The 7,915-nt window shown below is 33.0% G+C and overlaps 1 non-coding gene across 1 annotated transcript; it reads left to right on the top strand.

The window, feature by feature from the left end:
* The first annotated feature begins 5,319 nt into the window (after positions 1 to 5,319).
* Positions 5,320 to 5,404, top strand: TRNAM-CAU. The gene is given in 2 exon segments: positions 5,320 to 5,357; positions 5,369 to 5,404. It is a non-coding gene; the product is annotated as a tRNA-Met (tRNA).
* Positions 5,405 to 7,915: the final 2,511 nt, after the last annotated feature.

Raw genomic sequence — 7,915 nt, 5'->3', positions numbered from 1 at the left:
ATGGAGGTGGAAGACGCTTCTCACCACTATATCCATTCTTAAGCATAAATCAATTAGGGAACGTCCTCTAATTAATTACTAATCAATAAGATATCAAGGAACGTCCTTGGGCCTTCGACATCTAACAACTGTCAATTGCATTAAGAAATAGAGAGACCTAATTGTAGCTACTCAAACGCATGGTGATATTGCTAGATCATGTAATTTCCTTAATTTTTGCACCAAGAGTTACTTATGTTTGAATAATCCAAGCAATTACGAACTTAAAATTATCCAAACTAACAAATTATTACCTTGCAATCAAGAATCAATTGGCCCTATTGATCTAAACCATAAAGCAACAATGGAATTAAGCATGAAATTGCATAAATATTGAAGAAAAACAAAAGATAAACAATGTATGTTCAGATCTCCTAATCCATAAAACAACTAAAGTTTCACCTAATCTTCAACTAGAAAAAAGAGTTTCAGCCACTCATGGCTGAAACAAAACTAAAAAATAAAGAAAGGAAGAAGGAAGATGGAAGAACCGGCAGTCTTGGAGAGAGGAAGATGTGCGGCCGAATGGAGTCCAAGGGAGGAAGAGGCCAAGATGGGCAGCTCCTTATGCTTTTATAGTGTGGGAGTGTTGCCCTAGATGAAGTGGAGCCTTCTTTTGAATTTTGAATTTTGAATCTTGATTACTTGGGAGACAAGTATATCTTCTTGAGATTTGGCTTCCTAAACAAGCTGAATTTTGAATTTTGAATTTTGAATGTGCATCTTCTTGAGATTTGGCTTCCTCAACAAGCTGAATTTTGAATTTTAAATTTTGAATGTGCATGAGATTTGGCTTCCTCAATAAGGGAAAGACTTCTTGAAGATTTGAAATTTGAATTTCAAATTACTCTGCTGAATGTAATTTCCTTACTTGTCACTTTCCTTATTTAGCACTTTCCTTATTTATCTTCACTTCAGCTGCAACTTGACTTGGGCAAACAACTTGTTCTCTTTTATCCCTTTTTAGGCAGTTTTAAGGGCATTTTCACCAAATTACCTGTTTACACCATTTTCTACAAAATAAGATCAAAACCACAAAATTAGGCAGAAAAAGTGTAAATTAACATTAATAACATCATGACAAAATGGTCTAAATTTAGCTCTATCAGTAAGGTTAATAGATAAGGAAGTGACAAGTTAAACTTAGCAGACTGAGGTCCTGCATGAGTAGTATGTGTACACAAAGCCATAACTTGAGGCGTAGTAATCCAAATGAAAATAAATTAGTGTCAAAATAAAAGCTACAATATAATTCTAAAACTTCAATGCAGATGCCAATTTGTGGTTTTAAACCTAAATTATTGAAAAATGTAAATACATTTAAAATAGATGTAGAGAAAGTTCATGTGGAACAGCATATAGTTATCAGGATATAATTAATTTTATACTTACTGAAATGAGTTAATCATAGTGCAAAATTAACCTTTAGAAATAGCGCTATAGCTTTGTTGAAATATGCAAAAGTCAAGTCTATATGCAATTGTGTGCACAACTTAATATTTTTAGGATTAGAAAATTAGTAACATGGATTGGACTAGTATTAACACTTTTCAGCAGTTTACATAGAAAAATTCATAAATTGAGGTAGAATGGTTAGATGTGTATGAAACATACATAGTTTGAAACATAAGTCATAAATACATAATTTTCATGAAGAGACCTAAGTCTATTTGTATTCATAAGATACTTGAAAAGTCAAGACAGAATTAGGAATAATTCAGGCCCTCTTAAACTAGAATGTACAAAAATTGACATGCTTGCTCTATATTATTATTTATTGCAATCATTCGCTGAGTATAAGCTCAGCATGCTAGCTCTTACCTCACGTAGGTTGCAGATAAAGTAATTACTATAGAAGTAACTAAATATCAACATCAGACATCAAGGCCCTTACCATAGCTTGCTATTAGAATCCTTGATTCTATGTATAGTTATAATTTTTGAATGTACATATTAATTAGGATTAATTGTAAAAAATTATGTAAATTAAAGAACTGTATTTAAGTATGCATCTAAAAAGAGCTAAATGTATGTATGTAGAGATATATATAGATTATTGAGGAATATTGCTCGTTTGAGATGTGTGCCAAGCTAATGAATCATATGATGCCAAACGATAGATTACAATGTGATTATAGTTGTATTTTGTAAATATTTCACTGGCTGCGTTGATAATAAAATAAAGAAAACTCTTCAAAAAAATAAATAAATAACACAAAATCTCTCTCATATACATTTATTATACTATGACATTTACATGATTCAACTAATAACTCAATTGTTATACATTATAAATTACAATGAATAGTTTTGCAAAGATAGAAAAGTAAAGTTTGTGGTAGTCCTTACTCAGTCTACACTTGGATAGGGTAAGAGGTGTTATAGACAAAAAGAAGATACAGAGATAGCCTTATGGACAAGACAAGTATAAGAGGGGAAGAAGTAAAAGCATGTGATTAGTGATGATGACTACTTGTACTATGGTAACAGAATATTTGTTCCTAACACTAGAGAGTTGAAACAAAGTATTCTTACATGCTATGCATTCTAGTAGCACTAAGAGCAGGGGAAGAAGTATAAGAATGTAATTAGTGAGGATGGCTACTTTTACTATGGTAATAGAATATGTGTTCATAATACTAGATAGTTGAAACGGAGCATTCTTACATGCTATGCATTCAGGTAGCACTAAGAGGTATCGATATCTGAAGGTGCACTATTGGTGATTGGACATGAAAAGAGATATAGTTCGCTTTGTAACAAAATGTTTGATATGTCAACAGGTAAAAGCAGAACATGAAGTTCCATCAGGGTTATTTCAGCCAACCACTATACGATAATGAAAATGGGACATAATTATTATGGATTTTGCAACAGAATTGCCACTCACACCAAGGAAGAAAGATGACATTTGGGTAATAGTTGACAGGCTAACTAAATCAACATATTTCTTGCCAATTAGAATAAGATTATATATCGAAAAAGTATGCAGAATTTTACATTAGTGAAATTGTTAGACTACATGGTTTTTCTATCTCTATTGTACTAGACAGAGATCTAAGGTTCACGTCCAGATTATGAGAAAAACTACATGAAGCTCTGGGTACTAGATTGAATTTTAGTATAGCTTTCCATGCTCAGACAAATGGTTAGTCAGAGAGAGTAATTCCAGTTTTGGAAGCTATGCTCAAAAATTGTATAATTGAATTTGAAGGAAGATGGGAAATGTATCTTCCACTAAAAGAATTTGCATACAACAATAGTTATCGGGCTAGCATTAAGAGGTCTCCTTATGAAGCATTGTAAGGCAGAAAATATAAACCCCATTATGCTGGACAGAACTTAGTGAAACTAAATTTGTAGGTCTAGACTTGATAAAATAGGCTAAGGAGAAAGTGAAAATTATCAAAGAAAGATTGAATGCTGCAACATAGAGAAAGAAATGCTACGCATATTTAAAGAGAAGAGACATAGAATTTGTTGTTGGGGACAAAGTATTTTAAAATGTTTTTCCATTGAAGAAATTGCTAAGATTTCATAAGAAAGGAAAGCTAAGCCCTAAGTTTATTGGTCCATATGAAATAATTGGACGTGTGGGTCCAATAGCCTACAGGTTAGCTTTACCTCAAGAGTTAGACAGAATACACAACGTCTTCCATGTATCCATATTAAGAAGATACAGATATTACCCTTCACATATCATTTCCACAGAAACCATTGATGTCCAACTTTACTTAGCTTACAAAAAAAGAACGAGAGAAAATTTAAGCACGGGAAATAAAAGAGTTAAGAAATAAGAATATTCTCTTAGTTAAAGTATTGTGGAGAAATTAAATCACAAGGTAGAAGAAGCTACATAGGAGAGTGGAGAAGTGATGAAGCAATAATATCCACAGTTATTCAAAACAGATAAAATTTCAAGGACTAAATTTCTTAAGAGGGGAAGAGTTGTCACATCCTCAAACCTATAGTTAGGACTAGCGACACCACTAGATATGAATTAGGCTACTTCAATTTTAGAGCAAGTGGCATTAGGGGAGGTGCTATCTTACCCCGAGCTACTTAGAAAAGGTGCTAGCATAACTCTAAGCTGCTAATAAGTGAATCATATAAAACTCAAATTAAGAAAGGAAAATATCTAGAAATAAAATAGACAGTGTGATCAGCAAGTCAAAAATGAGTCACCTTCGAGAAGTGCTTAGGGTTTCCCGACGTGCTCGCTTGAAGTGCTTGTTAAAATGTAACGTGCTTACCTAGGTGAAATAGACTTTTGAAAACTAAAAGTATAATTTAGTAGGACAATCTATGAATATTGGAAGTTTAAAAGCTAAATTGAAATATAGTAAAGAGTTTAGCAAGTTAAAGTGTGAATATGGAAAGCTTAAATGCGAAATTCAATTTTACTCCTTTTTTTTTCACCTTTTCAATTTAGCCCTACATGTGTTACCTAAATAAACATAAGAAAGATAACAAAGCAAAAGAAAAATTGTTTGTCTTCTTCCATTATCTTTTGGCTGAACCTTATTCCATGAAAAACTAAAATTTTACTTTTCTATCTTCCACCAAATCCAAGTCATTTTCACCACCAAACTCACTCCTCTTTTCAATCAAAATTTATTCTTAGGCCCAAAGTAAGAAATTCAGTCATAAATTGAAAGAATTGAAACAGGAAAGGTTAGGGTTCCATATGCACTAAGCTTGAAAATCAAAGGTGAGCGTAGAAATGCATAGGAAATAACAATTGATCACTTTCTCATGCATGAATTTGAATTATAAAGATTTAATTTTGATGTTATGAAAATATTTTCTAAGATACACATTAAACTAGGTGAAGGAACATTAAAGGAAAAAGGAGATATAAATAAAGAATAGAAGTAGAAAGGAAAGAGAATTTCAAGAAAGGTTTGGTGATTGCTTTGTTTTTGAAGATATACTCAAAAGTTGTGTAATTGAATTTGAAGGAAGATGGGAAAGATATCTTCCACTAATAGAATTTGCATACAACAATAATTATCAGGCTAGCATTTAGATGGCTACTCATGAAGCATTGTAAGGTAGAAAATATAAAACCCCATTATGCTGGACAAAACTTAGTAAAACTAAACTTGTAGGTCAAGAGTTGACTAAATAGTTAATTTTTATAAAATGTAGTGACATGATAGTAATTTATTTTTAATTTATATTTATTATTTATCAACATAAAAATATAATTATACTTTTTGCATTTCAATATAAATTTTTATGGTTTAGATTATTAAGGGCCTGAAGAAAAAGCATCAAGGGGTGGTGGCGCAGTTGGCTAGCGCGTAGGTCTCATAGCTTCTGAGTTATCCTGAGGTCGAGAGTTCGAGCCTCTCTCACCCCAAAGGATTTTTTATTCTTCCTTTTTTTTTAATGGTCACCTTCCCAGAAAATTTGAAGTTGTTGACTGATCTTCAATTCGTATGCATTTTGTTGCCTTGTAGTTTCCATCTTCTAAAAAATACTCCACTGCCAATTGAGCTGGTGTAAATCCTATAACCTCCGTAGCAGCATCAAGCCATGACCATGCATGTTGATCATTACGGACCTTCATCAGACTTCCATCAATACCTGGTGGATTTTACTTTCTTTCTTCGCCTAGGCAATAGCAAGTCTTCAAGTTGAGTGCCTGTCTGCTGCCAGGGCCAATTGGCTCTTAGAAACTTGTTAAGTTGCTCAGAAAGGAGATCACCCATGCATGCCTTTTCGCGCACCAGAATCCTTGCCATCTCCAGTAGAATCTTTGCTTGCATCTGTAAGCAGATGTTGAGTAAAGGAGCAAACTCACATAGGTTAACAATAACATTTTTTTAAGAAAAAGAAAAGGTTAACTCGTCTTTTCCTTCGAAGGTGGGATTTGGGGGGGGGAATGTATGGGCATCCGTGCACTCATCAACTCAGAGCAATTTTCGCAACTCGCACAAGTCCCGTGTCAGATGTTGATTGAATCATCTTGTGCTCTGCCTGCTAATGTTAGGAAAATATTTGAAAAAAAAAGTTGTTGGGAATTGAACCCAACGTGAATCGAACACTTTTAAGGAGCTTACAAAGAAAAATTTATAACTTGAACTAAAGTGATTTGATTTGTATGCATCATATGTTGTTGGAAAGGTAAGACATAAATACACATTTTGCATGAAGAGACTTAAGTCTAATTATATTAAGAAGATACTTGAAAAGTCGAGACAAAATTAGGCAGAATGCAACTCCTCTTAAACTAGAATGCACAAAAATTGACATGCTTGCTCTATATTATTATTTGTTTGTAATCACCTACTAAGCATAAGCTTAGTGTGCTGATTTTTACCCCATGTAGGTTGTAGATAATGTAATTTCTTAGATGACAAGAGATGAATATTAGACCTCAAGACCCTTATAATAGTTAGTTGTTTGACTCATTGAGTCCATGTACATTTATAATTTTGGAATGTAAATATTAAGTACGATCAATTGTACAAAAGTAAGTAAATTAAAGATTTGTATTAAGTATGCATCTAAAAAGAGCTAAATGTATGTATGTAGAGATATCTATGGATGACTGAGGAATATTGCTAATTTGAGATGTGTGATAAGTTAATGAATCATATAATGCCAAATGACAAATGAGAATGTGATTATAGTTGTATTTTGTAAATATTTTTGACTGTGCGGTTGTCAAAGCCGGTCAAAAATAACCTTTTTGGTTATCAACAATTTTACAACTGTAGATAGTGGCAAAAGGACCGAATCCACAGGGAATTGATACTTACCTATTTTCCTTATCAAGACCAAGTAAATAGACTGAAAGTAAATAGACTGAAAGTAAAATAAAGGGGGTTTTGAGATTGATTGAATTAAACTAATACTGAAAGCAATACAGTAAAGCAAATAATAAAGTAAAGTAATTCAATAATGAGAAAAGCTCTAATTGAAGAATTTGATCCACTTCAGTTGTTGGGATTGATCATTGATACTTAGGTTCCTTTGTTTGATTCAATAAATTAGTTATAAAGATGGAAGACGCTTCTCACCACCATATCTCTCCTTAAGCATAAATTAATTAGGGAACGTCCTCTAACTAATCACTAATCAACAAGTTGCCAAGGAACGTCCTTGGGCCTTTGGCATCTAACAACTGTCAATTGCATTAATAAATAGAGAGACCTAATTCTAGCTACCCAAACGCATGGTGATATTGCTAGATCATGCAATTTCTTTAGTTTCTACACCAAGAGTTACTTATGTTTGAATAATCCAAGCAATTACGGACTTAAAACTATCCAAACTAACAAATTATTACCTTGCAATGAAGAATCAATTGGCCCTATTGATCTAAACCACAAAGCAACAATGGAATTAAGCATGAAATTGCATAAATATTGAAAAAAAAAAGATAAACAATGTATATTCAGATCTCCCAATCCATAAAACAACCAAAGTTTCACCTAATCTTTAACTCGAAAAAAAAGTTTCAGCCACTCATGGCTGAAACAAAACCAAAAAAATAAAGAAAGGAAGAAGGAGAGAGGTGGCCGGTGGCCGGCGGCCTTGGAGAAGAAGAGTGGTGCGCCGATTGTGAGAAGAGAGGAAGAGAGGTTCGGCCACTTCGGAGATATATTTATAGGCAAGTGTTGCCCTAAGTCTTCTTGATGAGGTGGAGCCTTCTTTTGAATTTTAAATTTTGAATCTTAATTACTTGGGAGGCAAGTATGTCTTTTTGAGATTTAGCTTCCTAAACAAGCTGAATTTTGAATTTTAAATTTTGAATGTGCATCTCCTTGAGATTTGGCTTCTTCAATAAGGAAGAGGCTTCTTGAAGATTTGAAATTTAAATTTCAAATTATTTGGCTGAATGTACTTTCCTTATTTATCTCCT

This window comes from Manihot esculenta, chromosome 7 (assembly GCF_001659605.2).
Source record: "Manihot esculenta cultivar AM560-2 chromosome 7, M.esculenta_v8, whole genome shotgun sequence".
Taxonomy (NCBI): domain Eukaryota; kingdom Viridiplantae; phylum Streptophyta; class Magnoliopsida; order Malpighiales; family Euphorbiaceae; genus Manihot; species Manihot esculenta.
Note: the sequence above shows the minus strand (reverse complement) of the source record. Positions and strands in the feature narration are given on the sequence as shown.